Genomic DNA, 27,179 nt, shown 5'->3' with positions numbered 1-27,179 from the left:
TAAAGTTATGTTTTTATGAACAAGTAAAGTAGAGGGATCTAATTTTTGCTGACCTACTAGAAGCTGATCATTAATCTCTTGTTTATAAATTGGATTTGATTTACCCAAAATTATTTGGTTACTTATAAAATTTTTTGCTGAAGGAAATAAACTACACTTAGTTAAGGAATTAAAAAATGATTCCAAATGCGGTTTTTTTAGAATGCCTTATTTTCTTTAACAAGTGAAGGTAAGAATTGTAAATATTAAAATTTTCTGTGTAATTTGTAACTGAACAAACTGCGTACCGTTAAACAGTTTGAGGAGACGCCCATTGTTTGATTCAAAAGGGAATGCTGAATATGACCACAAGGGCCCCCAATTTGATACTCATTCGATTAAATGATTAATTAGATGCACATTATATGACATATTTTGTAAGCCGTAATTCACTTCGTAGCCCAATAAGAAATCTGATGAAATTTTTCTTATTTCAAATATAATATCACTTGAAATAGTTTTTGATAGTACGATTATCGAAAGTTCAACTAATTCAATCCAGTTTTTATAGTATGGTGGTTTGAGTATTCCCTTTAAAACAATAGTTGAGTAAATTAAGGCCCAAGATCGCCATTCGGAAGCTTTCCAGTGGGCCCGTGTTTCAAACGATCTGGGCTTACGGGAAAATTCTTTTGGAACTTTAAAACTGAGAAGTTTTTGATATAATTGGCTAACTTGGGTTCCAATATAATAACCCATATCTAACAGAACAGAAGGCCCCTTAACGCCATTACTATATTATTTAGTCACAACAGATTTTTTTGCATCAATTAAAACACTTTGGTGTGTACGTTTCTCTACATTTTCATATTTTATGAATGGGTAAGATCAGACATGCCCCCCTTTAGTGCCCGTAGACACTATGACACCTGGGTGTAGACACCACGTGCACCCGTATTCTCCATTAAATTGGGTCATGTTGAGCATTTGACTTCGAGTGATTTTATCGACAGTGCAAGGCCCAGGGAAGATTTTTGATCTAACTAACTCAGTTTTTCTCTGTTCCACCTTAATCCTTCACTAGAGAGCTTGTTCATAGTCTTGACAAAAGGTTTTAAAAAACAATTCATGTTAGGTTTGTTATATCCAAACCAAAGGCCAGCAACTAAAGTATTCCGATCCCGAATTTTAATTGGTAGCTCATTAATAGTTAAATGAACTCGAAAACTGGTACACCGTCAGTATTCCACGTAACCGATAAATCAGTTTTTCCCGTTATTTTTTTTTATATCTTGAAGATTGGGTTATGTCTGACACGTCGAAATGGCTTTCTTTTTGAGTGAAATCTGGATTTATTAGTTCGAGCACATTTTTAATTTGGCTATATATATCAAACTCTAAAAATAATTACCATTTTTTAGAAGAGTATCAATTTCAAGAGATGAACCACAAATATTACAAAACAAATTACCATCGTCAGAAATTTGACCTAAATAATTATCATTACATTTCGTGCAATAACAATGTGGTTGTACGAATGAATTTGACCCCCTAAATTTTTTAAAGAATAAATACTTTGTTGTGGGGAAAGTCTATTACAACCGATAGGCAAATGCCAGCGAATTAGTTCCAAGAGACTTGTTGTGGCTTCTTCAGATGTTCCAAATAGCAAAATGTATGCCATTATTAAAAGCAAGCTTTCTTTTTTGGTCACGTGACTGCCATCGAACAAAGGCTCATCCTAAAATGTACAACTAAAATTAATACTTAGTTTGTTTATTTACTAAATCTGTTGAAGTATTTTATTCATTCACATTTTCATTTTCGCAATAAAAATCTTCATTTGATTCACTTGAATCCAAATTATTATTGTCCTTGTTGCTTGTATCGCTCATCTCACTTAAAATATTTAAGAAACAAATTAGGCATACGTAGAGAATATTCTTTACACAAAGTAGAAATGTTACTCACATGTCTTCCACCTTGTTATCATCAATGTTACTATTAACATAATCATTGTTTGAATCATTTTCCGAATTTAACTCTTGATCAGAGCTTGATAAATCTAATAAAGTCTGGCGTGCCGCCCTCTTTCTGTACCGCGAGAGGTATCTTTTCGGTATATCACTAATCAATTCTCCTCTTGTATTTAAGTAGCCGCGATATGTCTCATTTCGTACGAAGTTATCCATTATTAATAATTTATTTCGTAATATTTAACTTGATCGTTATCAAAATTTTCGCTTAGGAGCGAAATGGGAAAACCGCAAAAATAAAACCTTTCCGAAGTTCCTTTGCTTACACGTATGAAATAGCTGGTCGGAAGCCAAAGCGCCAGCAGACTGACCGCCGCTTTCAATAGAAGGGTATATCGAGGGGGGAAAAGAAATGTTTCAACTTTTTATAAGCACGGCCCCAAACTCGAAAAGGTACAAACAAGTAACGGAAATGAATTTTTCCATCGTTGGAAATTCCTTTGGCGGGAAGCAAAACCCACGTAACTTTTATTACTTTGTTTTTACTTTAAAGAGTTATCTAATTTTATTAGGAATTCTGATACAAATTATGAAAACGCGCAGTCCAGAATCACAAATATTCGCTTAGACATATATTTTTGAAAACGCACGGGCCTTTAATATGCACTGCCTTTTCAAATATTTAAATTCATATTTTTCAAAATGCTCGGCTAACATTTACGTGGATTTTGCTATTAGGCGAAGTTGTGGACTTTGCACTTTTGGGAAACCCCCTTTCGAAACGACCCCAAGCAGTATAATAGAATAAAGAAAAAAATATAGTTCTTTATATTGCTATCATTTCAAGTTCGTGAGGTTCGGCCATTAGTAGTGTCGTAAAATTGGTCCGCGTGCGAGTGTCGAGGAAATTAGAATTTAATTATTATCTGCAATATGGCTAAGTCAATCCAAGGATTACACATGCTTATAAAGTGGGCTGATGGTAGCGAAACATATGATAATTATTCGGTGAGGTGTATAACAAATAGTGACCTTGCGTCGGAAATTGTTCATGCTGAGGATTTTAAGAAATTCATCAATATCGTAACGGACGTAAAGTGCACTTAGTTTCTAATTTTTTATTTTTCCTACTTATCCCTGTTATATTTTTGCTAATTTGAAAAAATCTATAAACTTTAATATACTGTGCTACAATATATTTCAAAGGAAACTGTCATAGTAATTTTTTTATTTTTTAGAAATTAAAGTTTTAAATATTAATTATCAACTATCATGTTTAGGATCTTATAATGAAATGGAAAAAAATACTTTAACTCATTTCTGGAGATAAAAACAGCAGGACAAAAAAGGGAGACGACAGAAAAATTCAGCTTTGATTGAGGTAATAATCAGAAAATTTAATTAAAATTCTTTTAATTGTAATATGAACTATAACCGCTTGTTCTACGTCGTACCTTCCTATTTCTGGCTACTTCAGTGTCATACCCTTAAAATTAAGGGTTACTATTTATAAAATACTAGTTCATATTGTATCAACATTTGATAGAATACATCCATTGCTAATAAGTTAGTTGAATAATAAATTTATTAAACTTTTGTATATTTATGAAAGTTTTGAAAATTAAAAATTTTGGCCTGTTTACGTTATATATTCCAGTTATATCAAATAACTGGTAGTAAAATATGTCTATAGACACATGTTTAGCAATAAAATAAATTATTTTTATTTGTATTTATTATAGCATAAGTACCATAATACTCATAAGTATGACAATTAATATTAATTTAACACTATTTTATTAAATAATAATTCTTCCCGATATGTAAATAGGGATTGCAATCCAGCAGGGTTTTCAATCCAGCTGGATTTTTTCTGGACCGACATCAATCCAGCTGGATCCAACGCTGATCCAGCAATTTATATATTTTTCAAAAAACAAAAGAATTTTATCAAAAATGCCCAGTAAGTTAGAAAGCCAAAATATACCTCTCCTCGGAAGTTTTCCATGGAGAACTAACCGGAGTTTTTTTTTGATAGGTGATGCTAGCGTTACCTGGCTGTCGTACTGTACTAAATAGCGTGACAAATTTAAACTTCTCCGGTTATTTTTTATTTGCAATAAGTAGGCGTGGCACGGACGGTTTCATAACTTTCATTTCTTCCCATCCATTGATTTGGGAATTCGTTGTTGAGGTTCTCCACAACATCACTGTGTTGGTGAGCTGGTGCTCCCTCATGCTGAAACCAGAGACGCCTGAAATCGTGCAGGAAAAGATAATTCATTGCGTCCGCAAAATATTTACGTCCATTAAGACGAGCCAGTTTGAAAAAGGGAACAATAAGTCTATTACATAACAGACAAGCCCACACTTTGACGCGAAAAAGCTGTTATTGGTGATATCCCCAGTGACGATTCTCGTTGCAACACATTTTGTTATGGTGGTCCATTCCCTCAACATAAAAATATGTTGAAAATTCCCAATTTCGTCAGACAGTTGTAGAGTTCGTATCGGCGCTGCATGTCTCCATTGTAAGGATGATAATGGTAACAATTTGGAACGTACCCTGCGTAGATATTTGCCACACCCAGGTCATTGCACACCACTCTAACGCTCGATTGAGGATTTGAAACGAAGTACGCAAGGACAACGTCTTCCAAGTCACTGAATATCGGATTAATGTTGGCGAAATTGCTAAAGTCCCTTATGACTCTGGGAACAGTTTTGTGACTACAACTACTGTTTGGAAAACTATTGCTCAATAGTTGGCTAACTGTACGGGTAATTCCTATACCTACATCGAGAAATAGCTCAAGCATATGTGTACGCTGCTCCAAATTAAAACGAGGAATACCTAACGTGAATTGATAGTTTCGAATTTTGTTCTTATTACGTAGCGGGGTACATGTAGCTTTAAATACTAGTTGGACACTTTTTTAAGTGTAAAGGTAAATAAAAATAGATGTTTTTAGGTCTACGCCTATTCTTCATTTCATTGAAAATAACAAATATAATGTTTTGGAGATATTTTAAGTGGTTTATTCTTACATGTAAATTTTTTTGCCAATTTTCGATTAAAATAATTGGAATAAAAAGCTTTTACTTTCTACGACTTCAAATTTCAGTATAAAATAGGTTGTTTTCAATTTTACCAGGTTATTTTATCTTTTTAGTCTGCTCTTTCCTTTTATTGTTGTCACTTTTTGTCTGAAACCTACCGGGAAAAATAATTTTTTATGACATTTTTGCAATCAATCCATTATTCTTTAGGAAACTGATTGTCTTTCGTCTACCGGATTAAAATTGTTTTCGATTTTTTCCTTACCTCTAGAAAGATCTGAAAGTTTTTTAATAATAGGTTAAATAGGGACTTACATGAATTGAAACACTCAGTATTTTGCAAAATGCAACTGACTTTTAAGTTTAAAACATTTTACAGAGCAGTGCGTTATTTTGAAACGGCTCAACCCGTGTTTGTAGACCAGTTGCGTAATTTTAAGTACCAATTTCTGTGGGCAACTAAAAAATCAACCATGGCAACATTGCAATCCATGGCATTTCAAACTTTGTCACTAGTCTTTCAAATATGGATATACGGAGTTACTATCAGCATCACGATATTTTGCTTGGAGCTCACTTCTCACCTAAAAATAATGTAACAATTGTAACTGTCCACTTAAGGACTTATGAATGCTTAATTAACAAAAATTGCCTAAGCTTCGTTGGACGGAAACCGTAACCCCTTATACTATCAATTTTGTATTGTAACACAGGCTTACGTTATCTTTGCGGTTATTTGTAATATGACAATAAAATACTTGGTTTACGCACCGCTTTCGTTTCAGAATTATTTTTCATTGAAATAAAGTACTATTTTTAAATCTGAGTATTAAATATAACTGTAACTTAAAATGGCTGTTAAATAATTTATTTTTAGGGTGTTCTTCAATTTTATAAAAATTCCAAACTTTTATTGATTAAGTGGAATTCTTTCAAATTGAAAATTTCTTCTTGTGCTTAAAATAATTTTGGTAATTTTCAATTTAATATTTTTTCCGTATAATTAATTTAGAAATGTGGGCGTAGTTCTAGTAGAATTTAAAAATATATCTAGATAGTTGCATTTGATAGCTTCGAAGCTCATATTGCTGAAACTATTTTTGATAACGACCAAGAAATTCATTTTGCTGTAAGACTTAATTTGAAGAACCCAGGAGGTGGCTTTGGTTGAAAATGATATTTTTGTAAAATAGGAAGTTTCTTTATAAAATACTGCAGGTTTTTATCTCGGAGTTGAGGATCTGGCTTTTCAACGGTGGTCAAGGGTGGGCCGTCAGAGGGACGAGAACCCGGCTGGACGTCTTTTATTATCACCTCTGACAGGAGCGGACTGGCTTTACTTTTTGCCATGAAAATGTTTCATTTTCGGAAAATGATGCATTTTTTAAAATACGTCTAATACAAATTTAGCCTACCTAAATAATATCATATGCTACAGCATAAATACATAAATAGTTAGATATAACTAGCGATTTAATTTTAAAAGGTTTCTACGTCGGTATGAAAAACTTTAATTGTATTAATTGAAGGGAAGTCAAAAATATAAATAACTATTAAAAATTAAAAAACTTCAAAAATAATAACAAATGTAGAAATAGTTAAATTCTAATTTTTTTCAATCATATTTGTAACGCATAAAATCAATAGCCTTAATATTTAATTTAAACATTCACATTAGTTCACTTTTCTCACATCCTTAACTTTACGACTCTGGGTATATGCTTAGAGTCATTTCAAAATTCTCAGGAAAACATCCCGGACGGACCCCCAAAATGTAACGACATATTTACCTTTACCCATTAACCTAATTAATCATTAACTACGTTCTAAAAAGGGGTAAAAAGGGGAAGTTGGTTAAACGTATGTTTACCTTCGCTACCTTAATCGAACTAAAAACGACTGGCCCGGGGACTCGCGTCACTTTCACTATTGGGGTGAGCGAGGTTATTAATATGGTCTAGGGGTATTTTTTATTAAAGTTAGTCTGTCTAGGGGTATGCTTATACTAAAAGATAACAATGGGGTTGAGGTTTGCCAAGTAAAACAAAACATTTAATAAAGATTTAAGAATAACATTGCCCAATGGGCGACATATAACACACAAGAAAAATAAAAGGGAGGACTACGTCCAATAATGCCAAAGGCGTCACATTAAGGCGCCAGTTAGCCTGAAGCCAAATATAAATCGAAATACAAAATTGATATCATAAATGAAAATAAAAAAATGTTTTACGATATGGTCCAGAGACTGTGGATGCTGCAGGCTCCTTGGGAAATAAGGGGAAAATTGGCCCCTTTTTCCCAAAAACGTTCTTAAGAGTTTCTTAAGAAAATTTCCCAAGAAATCCCCAAACATTTCCAACTCAAATAATTTAAATATCAAATTAAAGTATTTAATAACCTGTAAACAAGTTAAAAGAATGAATACATTTAAAAATTTCCAGTTCGCTTATTAAATTTAAACAAGAAATTGTCCATCAACTTCGCTATCATTGTTCTGGCTATTGTTTTGAGCGCTAATCTCTTTTTTGTTTATATTTGTGATCTCTTTTATCTTGTCTTGAATTGTCCTTTTTATTTTTTCCGTCTGAACTTGATACTTGGTTCTAGTGTAACCTATAATGAAACAATACATCAGTAGATTTATTTAAAATAAAATTTAATATTCAGTATGACTAAGATATTTATTATTTTAAAATATTGAAACTAATTTTTTTAAATGCAATGCACTTGAAATTGGTTGAAATGAAGGGATTTTATGAGAAAAAAAATAAAATATAACATATAATATAAGGAAGAATATAACATAAAGGAAGTCTCGTGACCTTGCACTCGATGACTTTTAAATTTTCAAGTAACAAAAAATTTACTTACTAATTATGGCTTGAATTTTGGACGGATCTAGTTGCGATTTAGTTGATACGTGTTTATAGGCATTTGATTGCTTTCCACTTATTGAACTGTTGACTAGATCTTTTTCGGAAAACAGAAGTGAAAGAAGGTTGCGTGCAAAAACGTTTGCGTTACCACTAGCAGCAAATTCAGCATTTGTCAAATCGGGTCTTTTAATTTTGATGTTGTTTCCTATGTCAACCTAAATATATACCATATTTCTATTATCCTATATATTTAACGAAAAATAATCATAGCGCCGCACCATGGGTTTGGAGATGCGTTTCTAGAGTATGACAGGCATTACACGTGCATATGAATTTATGAAAACTTACCATAATAGTTTAAATAATTCCCATTAGAGTAAACTGAATTGGAAGTACTAATTCGATTTAATTATGCAAATTTCAATTAAATTTTACTTTACTGCAGATACACTCTTAAATATTTATCAATTTACGCTAATTAGTTATGATAACCGTTATATGATTTAAAATTAGTAAACCAAGATTTAAATAAAATAATGGTTTCTAAGATCACTCATAGCTACCAATGGACCTATGCACCCCTTTGGGTGGGCCCCAGGGGCACTGGCTGCTGGCAAGATCTGGAAAAAATCCAATCCATGGCAGGGTATCCTCCCCTAGTTTCACTACTGAATAATTATTATCATACCATTTCTATTTGTTGAGAATCATTTTCTACCAATTCATAACCATCCGAGTTTTTTCCAACAACCTTCCTAAGCTTTTTAACCAGTTGATCCATATCTATAATTTTTTTTATTTTAAAACAGTTAAATTTAAAAAAGTCAGACAAGCAGAATGTGCAAAAAAAACTAGTAATTTTTACCTGTAATTTTTTTTAAATTCTGTTTTTCTTCCAACAGAGATTGGTTTTCTTCCCACAATTTTTCATTTTTCCTTTTAAGTTTTTTTAACTTTTCCAAAAGCCTGGGAACTCTTGCTGATTCGTTATTCGCACTGTAAGAACTCACTCCTGCTAGCACATTTTCTTGCTCAATTTCCTCCATTAAAATTTCGTTTTGCTGTAAATATGAATTAATTCTTATTCCCACAATAATACCTGTGAGAGATGGTACTTATGATAAGACCAAAAATTAAGGCATTTGTCCAAAACTTACCTTTGTAATGGCTGGATCTGTGTTAGCTTTCTGTTTAGATTTGGATTTCTCTCTCAATTTGGAAGCAATTGTTTTCCTTTCTTTCTCTAATTCAACTGATGTGCCTGAAAAATAATTAAATATTTGCAATTATAATAATTATATAATTATAACTATTTCAAAGTTTGAGTACTTTATGGACTTATATTTGAGGTAGGATTCAATAAAAAATAGGTTATATAGGCTTTTCATCATCCCTTTAAATAATTAGTTATTTGTGGAAACTTAAAGAACATATTTACCAGAAGCTCAGCTGGGTAGGTTTTTTTTCAGATAACATCAGTAGTGATTCCAATGTATGGTGATAAATGTTTCGCGTTGGCTATTTCCGTTGCTAACTCTCTGTTTGAAATTGATTTAATGGAATACACATCAAAAGTCGGCGTTTCTTCGGAAACCCATTTCACCAAGACGTGAAGTCCTACTTCTAGATTCGTTTTCGACATAGTTATAATGAAATTGCGATCGTTAACAATTGTCAATAGTAATGAAGCACATCCGTAATTCCGCTAAGCAGGCTTAAAACCCGTTGCTCGAAAATACAACTTTTTTTACTATTTCCGCTTTTCTTTCGGGTCTTCCCACCGACGTCACCTCAAACGGCTTTCCCCCCTGCCATTCCGTTGAAAATAAAATTCCACTTCACTCAAGCATGCTCCTGATAATGGCTCATATTTTAAGACACCATTCTTCTGACGAAGCAACTTCTAGTCTACTACAGTTAATTAGTTGGCATTTACCGCAAAGTACATCAACATCGTTTCCTACAACAAAGTATCTTTTTTTTAATACTTTCTTTGCCCGCAACCACTAGTTAACCCATATTTTTATTGCTCAAATAGTGAATGTAAATCAAATTATTTGGGGCCAGAACGAGAAGGTGATAAAGAGTTAACGTGTGATATTTGCCAGTCAAATTTTAATGTTGACATTTTGCTAAAAAATGGGAATTGCTTTTTAATGTTTGATCTGGAATCTCAAATGAAAAACCTTTTGGAGCTGATAAACCCAGACTTGACTAAAACTGAAACTTGTTTTGATGTATGAGATTTTACTACATCTACAAAATATCGTAAACTTAAGTTAACTGATAATGATTTGCCAATAACGTGGAATACAGATGGCGTTCCCGTTTTTGAGTCCTCAAAATTTTCCATTTGGCCATTGCAATTTACGATCAATGAATTACCTCTTGGAGCTAGTCAAAGAAACACACTTTGTGCTGGCCTTTGGTTTGGTTGTGAAACGTGAAACATGAACTGTTTTTTAAAACCATTCGTGGAAATTATAAATTTGCTTTCATCTAATGGGATTGTTTGGGCAAACAAACTTAAGAAAACCATCAGTTCCCGAGTAGTACCAGGAGCATGCACTGTGGACACTATGGCTAGGTGTAAAATTCATAATATGACCCAATTTAATGGGGAGAGGGGGTGTGCATTGTGTTTTCACCCAGGTGTAATAGTAGAAAAGGGCAATGGTCATATTAGAGTTTACCCATTTAAAAATTTTAAAAATTTTGATTCCAGAACCAATATTTCATTCATTGAAGATGCTAAAAACGCAGTAAAAATGAAATAACTATCGGAGTTAAAGGGCCATCAGTGCTATTAAAATTTTAAAACTTTGATTTGGCCGAAGATGTAGTAGTAGATTATATGCACTGTTTGTGTTTGGAAGTTTTCAAAACGACAACAAATATATGGTTAGATTCGAAATCTCACGCTGAGGAGTAAGAACATGGCAGAATTAGATCATAGACTATTAAATATTAAAGTACCAAAAGAATTTTCACGAAAACCAAGGTCTTTTGAATCAAGAGCATATTGGAAGGCTTCTGAATGGAGAGCGTGGGCCCTTTTTTCTCGCCAATTGTTTTAAAAGGGCTATTGCCGGAAAGTTATTTTGATAACTGGATGAAACTCATTATGGTAGCCCATTTTTTATTGCAAAAATAAATTGCAATTAATTTACTTTTTCACGTTAGAAAAACAGTGAATGAGTTTCTCAGCGGTTATGAAGACCTGTATGGTATAAATTGTATGGTTTATAATGTACACCAAGAAATCCATTTAGCTGATTGCGTAGCTAATTGGGGGTCATTATGATCATTCTCGGCATTTCCTTTTGAAAACAATAACGGTCGGTAGCTAAAACTTTTTAATGAGGGGCTGATCACTCCGCGTAATCGGTGTACAGAGCCGTACCTTTGACTGTACTAATGGGACTACGCGTAATCTTTGAAGTCCCTGCCTTTGGCAGTGCTAATCTAAGCGTAGTCCGGTGTACAGACTTCTAAGAGTGGTTAGCCCCTCGCTTTTTAATGGTACCCAATATGTACAAACTCAAATATGCCAAACGTTTTTATTTTTGCAGTATTTACCAACCAAAGTTCCAAAAAATCATGCTTTTGAAAAAAATACTATGCTCGCTAATTTTTTGGATCATTAACCAATAGTTATAATCAATTTCCTTCGCAAAAAACTCATAATTCCAAAACAAAAAGAGTGACTTTAGGAAAATCCTTGCCCCGCAATTAAGCAATTGATGAAAGTGATTTATTAATGGAAAATGGGTTTGATCCTTTTAGTATAATTCCACTCAAGAAAGTAATTGTAAATGAAATTACTTTCAGTGCAAAATGTAAAAGTAATAAAACTGAAAATTGTTATGTTTATATTGAAGAGAATAACAAATGTAGCTTTTTAAAAATAACACAAATATATTCCACATCCAAAGGAAATGTTTTGATGGCAGTTCAAAAACTGAGGATAATTAATTTTAATGAATTTAATGTAACTGACTCTGGCTTGCCACAAATACTATTCCCATTTGTTAATACAGAGATTAAAATCCTATTAAATTAGCTGGAAAATGAAAGTTTAGTCAAATGTTTAAGAATCGTTAAAAATTCTAAACAATACGTTTTTAAAATGAACAAAGTTTTAGGCGGGAATTAATGGTACTTAACAATGATAATAATCTACTGATTATATAACATGCATCGCAACAGGCCTGAGGCCCTTTATGATTACATAATTTAATTATTTTTTGTGGTATGTACGATTTAATATTCATTATGTAAATTTGTATTGAAACATTAAAACTCGTAATCAACTGGTAATTGAATTTTATATCCATCTTTTTTGCGTTTTATTTTTAAATGGTAATCCAGGATTTTATTTTGGGGGGAGGGAGGGCGTAGAAAAATGCTAACTCCAGTTTCATTTCGGGGGCTATATAATATTTAAGTTAGATGGCGCCACTTTCTTCACCCAGCATCTTAAGCAACGCGGTCAAAATCGCCATTCTCCAAAAGAAAGTTAAGCCAGGAGTATTGTTAAGATAATGTTTAAAGTTTTGAACGTTTTAAATAGGATTTCGGGCACTCTAGTTATTGCTAATGGGAACTAAATTGTGCTAAGTATCTAACCGCGTAACTTTTAACATTTTTTTAGATTTCTAGGAATTATATTGGCCGCATACTTTCCAGGTAAACTTTTAGGCTTATAAATGAACATTTTTAAAAATATTTTTAACGTTCTAGGATGTACGCCATTACTAACGGCGATTGGTAAAGCTCAACGAACAGTAACGGACTCATCAATGCCATTTTACAAGGTAAAAACTATAATTTTGAGCTAGTATTTTGTTTTGGGCCGTATATATTGTATTATTCAATTTAAATTTATAGTATGATAGAAAGATTTATGGGAGGTCGGGGGGGTGAAACTGGGTACGAGGCCCCGTCAAAAAGTTTCTCCAGCGCCACCAAGTGAGGCGTTTTAGAACGTATGTCGGGGAAACATTAAGTTGTTTTAAAACTAGCTTTTCACACATTTTTTGGTGGAATATTTTAAAATAATTTGAATGTTATTATAAGTATATTACCATGTCGAGAGGGATCCCAGCTACTAGTAGATTGTTGATTTTTCATAAGGAACGTAAGACTTTTTATCAGAAACATTAACGAATTGTGAGAATACATGGAAAAAATCCCGTCCTTTTATATCAGTAAATCCAGGAAAAACTGGAAATCAAAATCAGGTTATCGATAACTAGAGGTGAATAGCCCTATAAATTAGAAAGGAATGTCATAGTATATAACCAGTTGTTAATATCGTATCTAATTAAAGTTTACGTGGTGGTTCAGGCTAGTGGCCATATTATTTTTGCAATGGACGATCTATTTCTAACATTACCGAGTAACGCTTCGAGCGATTTATACCCGGAAAATACAGCGTCTACTTATAAAGTAAATTTAGGACGACCTTTAAATGTACCTTCAAATTTTGAAGTTGGAATTAGCGAAATTATATTACCGCCAACATGGGAAAATATTACAGAAAAAAAACGGTCATTTTTAGCAGTTTCCACGACAACCGTTAAAAACGTGCAACCGTTTACATACTTTAAAATATCAGTGAAAGTGGGTAAAATTGAAGCGGAGAAAGACCAGAATGGAAATATCCTTCGATATAGTGTCGTGCGAAAACTTATTGCAGCGCTTAATGAAAGTTTAAAAGAATTCGGGCTTGATAATGAAATTGAAATTGAACTCCACGCGAAACCAAACGGGCTCTGTTGGAATTTGATAACCACCAATAACTACCATATTAGAATTCCCAATGGACCAATTAAAGAGCTTCTCGATTTTGAACCTAACATAAATCCATATCTGAAAGACGGATTTCATATTGGGTCATATTTTTGTACGAAACCTTTTGCTGGTTATATAAAGTCCTTGTCGTTAAATAGCTTTAATTGCATTGAAATTAGAAGTGATAATGTACAAGACGCCGCGTTTAGAGTCGAAACTCGAATCGATTATCAAATACCGACTGGTGCTTACTCGACTATCCAAGACATTTTAGACGCAATGATGTTGACCTTGGATGAGGAAATAAGGGATAAATTTAAATTAACCATTAACCATAATGGATCCGTTCACATTGGAGCCGCGGCGGGGTTTGCAATTATATTTCATTCAATTGAGAAAGGTCTCTGTGAAATGTTAGGCTTTACGCGCTTTAGTGAACTCTTGGCCAATACAGATAGTCTCTACGCTGCTGATTTATCAATGGGAGCCAGAACACTATATATATATTCAAATTTAATATACCCTCAATATGTAGGCGATACGTTTGCCCCTTTGATGAAAATAATACCACTAGCTGGAAATGATAAACCTTTTGAAAAATCTATTATTTTTGACAAAATTGATTACTATCCTTTGAGAACAAATAATACAGAAATAGTTGACATTGACATGAAAACGGATTTTGGCGAAACAATAGCCTTTATAAATGGTAAAAGTGTCGTTAGACTTCATTTGAGACGAAATGGCCGACAGTGAAAGTTATTTCAAATATTACCGCGAACAATATGGTGGCGGACCATTTTTTGCCGGACCTGTTTATCAACGGGGAAGAGGCGTGGGCGGAATTTTTAAAAAGCTGATAAAATATATAACACCCATTATCAAACCCGTGACCAATGAGGCTTTTGGAGTAGGCAAGAGATGGTGGCAAGATTTAAAACAAGGCCATGACCCAAAAGAAACGTTAAAGAACAATTTAAGAATCGCCGGTAGCAATTTATTACATAAAGCGGCTGATCGATTAACGAGAAATCAGTCTGGCAGCGGCTGTCGTAAACGACGATCGGGCCCCATTAGGAAACAAAAAAAGTGTCCAAACGGAGAGTTACAAAAAGAACCAAACTTGACTTTTTAGGATAATAATGGCGGTTTACGAGGGAATGCTAAGTCAGCTGGATATTTTTCAACACCCATTGGTCAATACTAATGTAATTACCACAACGGAAATAAGATATTTACCAACACACAATTTATCGGACAATGGCCCTCTGGAATTTTTTATTCCCGCGTCGGAAGATTTATATATGGATTTATCAAAAACTATGTTAAAATTGAAACTGAGACTTTTACATAATGATGGATCGAAACCGCGATAACATCATTTTAGGTAGATTACCGAAACGAGCTATTGTGGTTTTTGTCAAGGAAGATGCGTTTATCGGGTCATTGAATAGTAATAGTTTACAATTTGACCATTTAAACGTGACCGATTTGTCCCTCTCGGTGGGTCTTGATCGTTATCCTCCCGATGGGTTCCAAATGGACTACGACGAAGGGAATTATTGTTTACCTTATCAGAGTCTATTTTCAGCGATGGGGATCGATGGGGCTGACCGTGGTAATTTCATAAGTTTTAAAAATTTTAGATACGGGTATAGCATGTTTCTGTTCGATCTAACAAGCGACAACAACGCTAGTGGGGATTATATGTCTCTTAGAAAGGACGGTAGTTTACGACTCGATGTGCAATTTAAAAACGCATTAACCCATAATGTGACATGTATAATGTATTTTTAATTCGATAATGAGATTTTGATAACACGCGATCGCAAAGTAATTTATAACGCCGAATAAAACCCATTTAAAGCACTTTACCTTATGCCGTTTAACAGTTCCTCGCTTGCAATCGTTCAACCATGTCACGCTCTCATTATCTCTCTGATAAACTGGAAATTTTTCTTTCAAATGACATTCCGGGTACCGATCTTAAAATTAAACGCCAAGGGCATAGAAAATACGTTTCACTTAATCTTAACGTTTGGGAAAACTTATGGACATTTTCCGATGAAATTGACACATTCTTTGATTTGACAAAACCCCCAACCCGATTTCATAGTTGGCTAACCGATTACGTAAAACTCGAAGGATTTATATGTCAAAGAGGTAAATTTATTGATTTGCGTTCGCGCGTCCGCGGAGCTAATGACAAGTATAATGTCTTGTACTCGACTTCAAACGGTTTTGCAATGTGTAAAACAAGCTGGGAGCGGTTAAAAATTATTCGTTTAAGTCTTAATACGGAAATTCAGGAGAGAAAAAACTGTTACCAGTGTATGAAGAAATGTATTAAAGACGAATTAACCGAGATTCTAATGTCGTTAACGGGATCCTGTGAAAATACAGCTTGCCACTTTCAATTGGCTCATGACATTACGTGCCTTCCCGTAGCTTCGCATTGGTCTGAAAGGCTTGAGGCTAATGTGAAAAGAGCTCTTCCTCTGGTCAATTATCAAAAGACTCCAAATAATTTTAACGAAAACTACCCACATTGTTCTTTAAACATACATAATTTATTTCATGCATTGGTTCACGATGTAAATGAAATTATTACAGAATTTTTGTTTTAATAAAATGGTATAAATTTAAGAATATGGTTTGTTTCATTTTTATTACAAGTTAAAAGGTCAAAGCGCGCGGCCATGAATAAAACTATAGAGAAGGTCTATTACGATCCTGAAAATCCAGGGGGAATAGGCGGTGTCAAGCGATTAGAAAAAAGTTTGCCCTTTATTCCAGAGACCGAAAGCTTAAATTTGCACGTACACCGACATACGTGACGTCACTGAATGAAATTCATCAAATGGATTTAATAGTTTTGGACGAGTTGAAACCGGATTATAATTATATTTTAGTTAACATTGACGTTTTATCGTGCTTTTTATCCGCGTTACCTTTGAAAACAAAGAGCGGGAAAGACGTTCTACAGGCGCTAAAAAAAATTCACAAAGTTAATAAACCCATGAAAATTAATACGGATCAAGGGAAGGAATTTCTTAATAAGACCGTACAGGATTATTTAAAAAAGAACGATATAAAACATTTTGTAAGTTACGGGGACATAAAATGCGGAATCGTAGAACGCGCCAATAGAACTCTCGAGAACAAAATTTATCGTTTAATTACTAAAACTAAGAAACCAAATTTCATTAAGGATTTACCGAAAATTGTTAGATCGTATAATAACAGTGTACACAGGTTGACCGGGTTCAAACCGTGTGAAGTAACGGTTGATAATGAGCATTTAGTTTGGAAAAATCTTTACGGTAAAAAAACAATTAGGGAAAAAGCCAAATTCAATGAACGTGTTCGATTAACAAAAGCCCCGAAAGCGTTTACTAAAGGCTACAAGGGATACTGGTTGAAGGAAGTGTTTACTATTAAGAGAGTGATTAATAGACCTCGTCATGTTTACGTCATACAAGATCAAAATAAACAAGTCATCTTGGGTTCATTCTATCCCGAAGAACTACAAAAGATTCTATCATGAATACTAATCAGCTTGATGAATTTTTGAAATGTGATTATAGAACGCGCCCATTTTATATTGGTACATTTTCCAAAGACGCGATTCCCAAAAAACAGCCGAAACAGAAAACGTATTGTTTTATTATAAATACGGACGATTCGACGGAACCAGGTTCTCATTGGGTCGCTGTGTTTATTGAATCGGGAAAGGGAGAATTTTTCTGTTCGTTTGGAAATTCACCTGTTACGTACAATTTTAACTTGGGTCATTTAGCTAAAAAGTGGGTATATAATAAAAATATTATCCAAACGATTGACTCGGAAACATGCGGTGCGCATTGTTTATTTTATATCGTATGTAAATGTTCGGGGTATACTTATAGAGAAATATTAGATATGTATAATGATACTCTATATATCAATGACATAATCTCGTTATGGAATATGTGTTTGCATTTAATGAATCACGAAAATAAATATTGTAATCAATAAATTTTTTATTGTATCAATCTTTCCATTTTTTAAGAGGGCTTAATGCGCGACGTCTGTTTTTAGGTGTCGGATAAGGTTTGCGAACATTTAGTCTCCTCTTCACGTGCTTTTCATTCGGTTGTAAATCTTTATCCGAAAATGGTAGAGACACAGCCTCCGATAAATTCTCCACGCTTTCAGCCGATGGCCTATACGTTGCGTCGCTGTCTCGTGTAGTACCCGTCGCGCCTTCAGACGTATTGAAGAGATTCCTTATGATACTGGTACTTTTGGAACGGCGTGGTGTACTACTTGAAAGAGGATAAAACTCGCGACGGAGTGCTTCGTGGACGGCTTCGGGAATATTCGGTGTTGACTCCGCTATCAAATGATCCGGTAGAAATGCCGGGACTGGGGGAGTAGGTCGAAGAGGGGGTCTCGGTTCCGCGTGTAGATAAACGGGAATCGGATCGGGAGAAATCAACGTAGTACTGGGTGAAACGGGGGAACCGCGAGAGACATTTCTCGGATAATTTGTTGGTGTAGCTACGGGTCGTATCGTCTGCGCCGGTGCGAGAAGAGGGGCCACGGGCCGTATAATCTGCGCCGGTGCGAGAAGAGGAGCTAATGTATTCGATGGAGGAGGCATCGGTGGGGGCTCTAAACGAACGGCGGGGACTCGTTGAAATTCTTTAATTTTAAAGTACCTTTGAAGCATAGTTAAATACTCTCGTAACGTATCCTCCTCACTCCCTACTTTAATCGGTTTATTTATGATACTTTTCATTTGATTTTGAATAATGTCTATTAATTTGGCCGTATCGCTAAAATAGCTATCAGCGGGGACTAAAACGAATTTTTTCATCGATTAATAATACGGTTAAGAACCACGGGAATTAATGAACCGAGAATTGCACCCCAGAATCCGCCTCGCTGAGATATTAGAATTTTTCGACGGTTTAAGTCGGTTAAATTTTTACGGGCAAGTTTTCTGATGCACGCTTTATAGCGCTGTAATATTTTTTTCCTATTTGCGCCTACAGGTAGCGCCCACCGGGTAATATTAAGACAAATATTAGAAATAGAGTTTAATTGTTCGGGACTAGCGTTTTTAATTAAAAATTTGCGCTGACTGGGGGAAGCTTTTTTAATGAGTGTTAAATAAGGTTTATGTTCCCGTATCGCTCGTGGCCAAGTCATCTTACGTAATGAAACAATTTTATAAATACATTCAAATTTATTCAAAAAACACATTTTCACATATTTTTTATAGAATATATTTAACAGAATGAATTTTTTAAACATTATTTTTAAACCCGTCACCATTACTCTAGAAAAGTTATCATTGGGCCCTCTTCAAATAAGCAATTTGTTCGCACTTTGAAATGTTCTGGTGTTTCTTGATTTAAATCTAAAACAATATTAGAATAGGGTCGGGAAGCAGTTACATTATTGTACACAGTACTTAGAAAATTTAGGTTATTAGGAAATACTTGTCGACTGAGACATTTAATCTGACTAGGATCACGCGGATTCTTACATTTCGGGTTAAATTTAAGTGGTGACTACCAACACGAAAAAATTCCGAAACGTACGCGTTATTTAAACAACTTTGAGAGAGATCGTCGAGAACGAGCAAGTTATTTATAGAACTATCAAATATTTCTTCCGGTTTCTCACTTAATAAACCCTGATGAAACTCGATATCAGGTATAATTTTTTTAAGCTCATTGAATTTTTCCGACCAAATATTAAAACAATAAATGATTCGCTCGGGAGGTTTCTCGAACATTGTGTGTCGATTTTTTAAAAGCCGAAAAGTCCAAACTGTTTTTCCGCATCGACTCGGTCCACTGATGAGGAACGTGGTCGGCGATTTAAACTTGAGCCGTGTTACTGACATTTTTGTAGCCGAAGGGAATACTGGTACCGTCGCTCTTGAAGATTCGCTTGTTAGACGTAAATCCAACGAGTTTTTCAGCCGGTTTTTGGAATAGCTGCCCCGTTTTTAAACGTTTCAAGTTAAATGGGACTTCGACGCTGTATTTCAATTGTTGGTTGCGTGTAGCGAGGTCCTTCAAAGCTTCAAAGTTGACAATTGACTGATTTTTTTTAGTCAATGTAATGCCCTTAAGTTTAGTGACAATCTTTCCAGATTCAAATAAAATTGAATAGGCTTTACATCCCAAGGAAACCAAGACTTTTATATTTTCATTGGGATACTGGTCAGCCAATGTACCTAGGGTAGTCCCTAGCGGAATATTTAAATCTTTACTCATATAAAGAAAAGCAGAGTCAGTATCGACGTAATTTAAATTAGGACCAATTTGAGCCATTAATTTGTATAATTTAATACGGCCGTAACTAGCTACAAACGCGCCTATCGTTGGTGACCCTTTCCGATAAGTTGGAACGTAGTCTTCCCGAAAACGAGTGGTGACTAAGGCTATATCATCGTCTAGTTCTTTAAAATCCGTTAATTCTTTGGTTTTATCGGCCAAAATTTCGACTAATTCCTTATAAGAATTAATAAAAACACTTTGGCCTCGATTTAAATTAATGGAATTTTTGCCCCACAGACTGTTTAGACTAAGTTTACCAATAGCCTTTAAAGCGGGATTATCGGTTATATCGTCTAACTTTAAATCTAACCCGTCAATTTCATTAAAGTCTCGTAAATAATTAAGTTTTTGTTCTTATGTAATTATGTCTTTTGGATACGACGAATTTGAACTTTGATTTTGTAAAAAAGCCGAATATAGTCATCGAATAGCGGACAATCTTTATCGAATGTCTCTTGATAATGATGTACTTCGTGAATTGTAATAACTTTGTAACCGTACTCTATCGCTAGATAAAACTCGGGGGTCGTCCACACGTCGGTTATGCTACGCTCTCGATCAGTATGGGTACATTCGAAACATTGTAGGGAATCGCAAAAACTCGCAATTGCTGGGTCTTCTACTAACTCATCATTCTCGTGTTCCCATATACTAATAAACTGTGCAATAGGCCTTTCCTTTTTTAAAAAATTTTCGCGGTCGAGGGTTTTGAGATAAATATTTAAATTATAATATTTTAACTGTTTATCGTAAGCCTGGTGGTCAGTGTGTAGCGGGCATTTATGATAATGGCAGCCGTAAAATTCAGCAATTATTTCGGGCGAGGAACAATAACCGTCTAAGCGATAGGGATAAATGACATGTTCTCCACCTAGCGATCGCGCCGTTTGAAATTTCACGTTGAGTTTTTTTTCCAAATAAGCTAACCATTTTAGGGCCTTGACACTATGCCGTTTCCTATAACCCGTCCCCGGAACTATCGCGATAGTGTTTGGTTCGACAAATCTACTAAGGAATAAATTTGTGACGGCTCCCGGCAACGTTATGGCGTTTGACCCTAACAAATCAAAATCGACTGTTTTTAAAAATAAATTTCTAGAACTATCGAATCCTTTCTGTAAAAGTTTAACGTCATCGATCGCGTATTCGGTTAAAACTTTATTTAGATCAAAAACGACGTAACGTTGGGAATCGTACCATTGATTAAATTCTACGATTTCCTCGTCCGTAAATTTGTCGATACCAAAATATTCTTTCTCGGGGAAGGCGCCGATATAATCTAAATTGTCTTCCGTAGCAAAAGAATAACAAAAATAACCTTTCTTTTGGACAATCTTAAAAGTTTTCGAGAAATTTCGAAGGGCTGTAGGTAGGAACATGAAACTATCGATAAAGGCTATTTTATATTGGGCGAGAAACATACCCAGGGCTTTGGAACCGGTATAAATTATATCGGGGTTAATCTTTCGTTTTAATAGACCGTTAAGAATAAGCAACGTATCGAAACCACTCCCGAAATGGCTAATTAATATGACGTTTTCAAAGAGAGGCCGCGTAACTCTTTTGCGACCATTAACTGTCACCTGGCATGCTAATAAATAATCAAAAAAAAATTTGAACGCAATCAAAGCCGTGAAATTTCCGGTAATCATAATTGGTCGAAAATGGCGCTTCTTGCATCGCGGAAATGATTAAAATGGGTCTAATTGCAGTGTCAGTCGTTATTGTCTCAAAATCAAAATAGCATAGCCGTTTCTCATTTGATTTTATTTCTAATGGGCGGACGTGACACTCGTTTTTCTGATGCTCAATTTTGCAAAAAGCGCATTTGTTGTCGCAATTATGATTACCTTCATAGTCTTTCCCGCAATTCAAGCACCGTTTTAAAACCTGACAGGTCCCTAGTTCTACGTGTTGGGAGAAACAATTTGGTCCGGCAAAATACCGATTACAGTCATTACAACGGGTAGCCTGTTCTATACTGGGGTGAAATTCGAGCCGCGACACCGGCGGCATTTAAGATTGGGTCCGCAGTCGTGACTTTTTTCTTTGTTTTTGTATAAACGGACTAGACAATATTTACAGAAAGATTGCGCTCCAAACATGGCCGAATAAGATCGTACGACGTGGGTGTGGTCTTTAATTTTTAAGAGGAAAATTTGTTTTTCTTTGAAGGGACCAATAAACACTTTATCGAAATTATCGTCCGCCGAGATTAATATAATTTGGTAGTCGGGTAATATATTTTGGAATCGGTTAATGTCTATTATTGCTACGGGGCCTTCGGGAACCACCGTTTGGGCGTGTAATTTTTGGCTTCAAGTTCTTGTTCGGGTTTTGTCCCGTTTCTAATTATCTTTATTTGGTATTCGTCAAAACTAGCACCCTGTCCTAAACTTTTCAAATGCTGATAGTCGGCCAAAACTCTTCCCACCGCCAGGGCTCACGTAAAACATAAATTGTCCGTATTTCTAATGGGAATAAATGTATTACCCTGGTTGATAAACTGATCTAAACATTCATAGGTTCTGGTTCTAACGCTGCGAGGGGGACCTCTCATAGGGGTATCTTGAAGAAATATTAGGTCAAATCGGAGGGGTGAATCTAGATATATTGTCTTAACAGAATGCGCTACCTTTTCAATCCCCGTTAAAATTCTCTCAGCTGTCAACTCATTAATATTCATTAATTGGATATTTATCGGATCTTGCAGCTCATCGGAAATTACCACCACCCTGACGCGCGTGTAGCCTAAATTATCGGCCGTAATTCAATCTAATATTGATTGGAAAATTCGGGTCAGTTGGTTACTGATATCCGCGTGGTTTAATTGGTCTAAATTTTTAAAATTACACTCGAATAGCATAGATTTACACCTATACTTCCGAGAAGAACTGGCAATGATTTTATCTATTGGGTAAAAATTTTTAGGGTTGAAACGGGTGCTAAGATCGAGGGCCATTGTGTTTTTAAAGTCCTGCGTAAATATTTAATACGGTTTGAATCGTTGTCGCGACGTCGTAAACTTCGCCGGAATTCTGCAAGTTTAATAGTTTTTCGTAGTGACGTCCACGGTTCTTGTAAACGAGAACTTCACCTCTCCTACCCGCTAGAATTTCAACCTTCTCGTTTCTTAGTTGATAATCACCTTCTTCGTAAACTATCTGTTCTAGATACTCTTTTAACTCACACGCCGAATCTAATTTGACGCAACGCCTTACGTCCAAATACAAGTTATTTTTGAAACTTGCAATTTTTATCCCGAAATTTTTATGGCGGGAAAACTCTACGACTATATCCGTCCAGCCGTCGTCTACTGGCTTAGATGGACCGGCTTGAGATGGACCTGGCTTGGATAGGGTGATTTTGGGTGACGCATCAACTGGTTTGAATGGTGATTGTTTGGAAGGACTATCGAGTACCTCGTGGCATGTTAAATCTATGATATCAGGTTGATTCTTCGGGATGTCTACTTCGAAACGAGTTTTCTTAATATTTACTTTATTTCCGAAATCTAATCGACGACGGACCTTATTGACCTGGGAGCAGGGGGGTGTTTCGGATTGGTTCTAAAAATTAAACTAAATTAAATGGTGTAAAAAATAGACGGAATTAATAAACTATTACTTTGCGGTCAAAATCCATCGTGCCAGAATAATTTCCTAACAATAAACGGTCATTTAAAAAAGGTAATTCCCCAAATCTGAAAATGTACTTACAATTTCTTCAAGTCAAATGCGAGTTGTGAAATAAATGCAAATAAAGCGCGTCCCTCTATTTATAGTCGCAAAACCCCCTAGCGGGACGCTTAGGAACTTCTATAACACATGCTAATTTATCTAACGCTTTTATTAATAGTAGAGTAGGACTAAATATGAACATGTAAATCCAAGATGGCCGCCAAAACAACCCCCCCATCCCCCAAAAATATTTTTCAAAAACAAAAAATTTTTGTCCTTGGAAAAATCGAAAATATTTTTGTTTTCAATTTCACCTTGAAGATGATCTTTGACCTCGACGCCTGACACCTGTCCACAACCACTAAGCCTCGGTCTATCAAATCAACAAGTTTGGTCACGATCGGACAAGGTCGAACCGAGATATGGTTGGTAATATGTGACCCCACCAAATACTTATGTTAAATTACTTTTGATATCGTTTTTTTCGTTTTTTCGTTTTTTCGCCGTTTAAAATGCTAATTAGTTATTTGCGAGATGGGGAAACGAATTCGCGACCTTCGCTTTATACCCTTGGCGGTTTTGGCCCCACCCAAAATACTTTAAATAGCTAATAAACGTGTCTAAACTTGCAATAATAACTATTTCTATAAATAATAATTGTTTTTACATTTAAAAGTCAAAGGATATGTGTAAGCGTAAGACGTCTCAAAAATCGAGCTCTTTAAAGGTTAAAAAAATGAAGTTATTTATGGGGAAACCAGAAATTAAATGCAAATCGCCTAACGAGAATCCTTGTTATTATAATGAGCCATGTCGCAAACACGCTTTTAGTTTCTTTGATAATTTAAACTTTAGTGTTAAATGCTGGATTTGTCAAGAACAATGTCTTGACAAGACAATTTTTAAACAACACTTAATGGATCACTTATCGAGTAGTTATAAAAATCAAATTCGTATTGATGTTTGCGATTGTCTTCATTCAAAGAAACCAGAATATACAACCAAAGAAGAAATATTAGACGATCAAATTATTGATTATTTGAACGAGTTTAACGTAAAACATCAAGAATGGTTAAACGAGTTTGTTAATGGTACTGGAACTCCAAAGAAAATTCAACGTAAAAAAAAGACAACTGGTATTAAGTCCGAAGAAACTTTAAATTCAACAATGAAATCAAATATTGTATTTCCACCGGACTTTGTCATGCCATCTGATGAGCAGATGGAAGCTATTATTTTTTTCAAGAATATTGTAAAAATAATCAAATTTTAACTCTTAATCAAGTTGAAACACCCATTGAGGTTTTGGAAAATCTTGAACAAACTTGTCAAATGATTGAAAATATGTAAATAAAGCTGATTTTCTAATATATTGTGATTATTTTTCCTACGTAAAAAATAGATATTTTAACTCTTTCATGTTAAGGTTTAGCGTGGTAGATCGGTAGCGTTGCAGGACGTTATTTAAACAGTCTCAAGTTCAAATCCCAATCCTTTCGATCTATCACGCTAAATCTTTTATTAGTATAAAACGAGATGTCGCCCAACTGAAACTGTCATTATAAAGATGTCAAGTTTCGTAGTATTTCTACCTTCGAACGCATCACCCGATATTTACCCGGAAAATACACCTTCTAGCTTTAAAGTTCAATTAGCAAAACCTTTAAATTTTAATAATGAAAAATGGTCTTGCGCATTAGCAGAAATAATTCTTCCTGAAACTTATTCGAATATAACAAATGAGTATTCGCATTTCCAAGTAGGGCACGTGTCAGATGTTATTTCACCCGAAGAAAATCAATGGGATTATATTAAAATTGAAATTCCACCAAAACGTTACGAGGGTGATCTAGATCGAAATAAGAATAATATTCCAACATCTCTTCAAAATAATATACTCAACGAGTTTGCTAAAACTATTGAAGCCAATCAAGTACTTAAAGGAAAAATACATATGAATACGGTAAAAGTTGACGAAAACGAAGACAGTACAAAATTAAAAATACAGTTACAAAAAGATCTGCAAGTAAGAATACCTCAAGCATCGCCCCTAGCATCTGTTCTGGAATTTCGAGAAAATGATTTTGTCGACAGTGATTATCTTTCTAATTATCCTCTCTCGAATCACGCTAAAACTATTTCTTTAACTTACGCAACAAATTTTATCGAAGTACGAATTAAAAAAGCGTTAGTTGTGAATAAATATCAACAAAAATATTTACCACGACAAATTCCCGTGGAAGAAATACAATCACAACCCAGGAGAAAAAAACAGAAAATTAACAAGAAACCGAAACTAAAACCAGAAGTGAAACAAGAGGAAAAACCAAAACTTGAACCAAAAACAAATTTAGAAGAAAAGCCAAATTTTAAACTAGAAGAAAATATAAACAACATTTTACCAACAGAACCTTTAATTCTAAATATTAATGAAGACGTCAACCAACCAGAAGTTTTAAATCCTTCCGAAGAAAATATTCTACCAAGTTCTCTCCCAATACCCATTAATCCACCATCTCAGCCTGTTATTAAACAAATACAATGGAATAATTACGCGATTGTTTTTGAAGCGGGCAGATATGAGGGAGAAAGACAATATAATAATGAAATTCAACCGTTCACATTACACTTAATTATACGTGATTTATTAGAACGATGTAAACCAAGACAGTTTGATGGATTAAAAACCGCAATATCTTCCGATGATGAAGATAATTTATATTTTAATTTAGAAATACCGGTAGGAATGGAAATTAAATTTCAAAATCCATTAGCAGATCTTTTTAAAATTCCACCAGACACTTATTTTACGGGTATTCAAAAATTTGAACCGTTAAATAATTTAAATAATATTACTTTTAATTCGCGTACTAATTTTATCGACATACGTATTGAGACTACAAAAATACCGCAATTTGAGCAGGAAGATTGGGCTTTCTATTCCGTATCAATCATACAACCTTTTTTATTTGAAGGTCAGAGAGATGATTTTGGATATATTATCCCATTATCTTTGCATAGGCAATTAAAAAACGAGATTCAACAGGCGACTAACTTCCCCCCTTTAAATCGGTACGAAATTAGTTACGCAATAGAAGAAATAAATCGAGGTCATTACTTAAGAATTTCATTTCCTAAAGATCTACAAATTGCCTTCACTGGGAGATTAGCAAATATTTTTAATATAAACGCGCCAGAATTTCAAAATGGTGTAATTAGCAGTCAAAATCCTTTAAAAGTTTATGAGGAAAAATTTATGTCAGATGAGGAATCTGTTATAGATTTTAGGTACAATAAAAATATTCCAATCGAACACCCTAACTGGGAAAATGACAGTTATACGTTTGAACGAAACTATTACGAGGCTGATAAAGATTTAAGCGGGAATTTTAAACCGTTATCTGTTCATTTCAAAATTTTGAATGAACTTCAAAAATATTTTGATTCGCATATCTCACTTAAGGTTGGATT

The sequence above is a fragment of the Leiobunum rupestre genome, chromosome 5, assembly GCF_980474605.1.
Source record: "Leiobunum rupestre chromosome 5, qqLeiRupe1.1.hap1, whole genome shotgun sequence".
NCBI classification, from domain to species: domain Eukaryota; kingdom Metazoa; phylum Arthropoda; class Arachnida; order Opiliones; family Sclerosomatidae; genus Leiobunum; species Leiobunum rupestre.
This window is presented reverse-complemented; position numbering follows the sequence as displayed.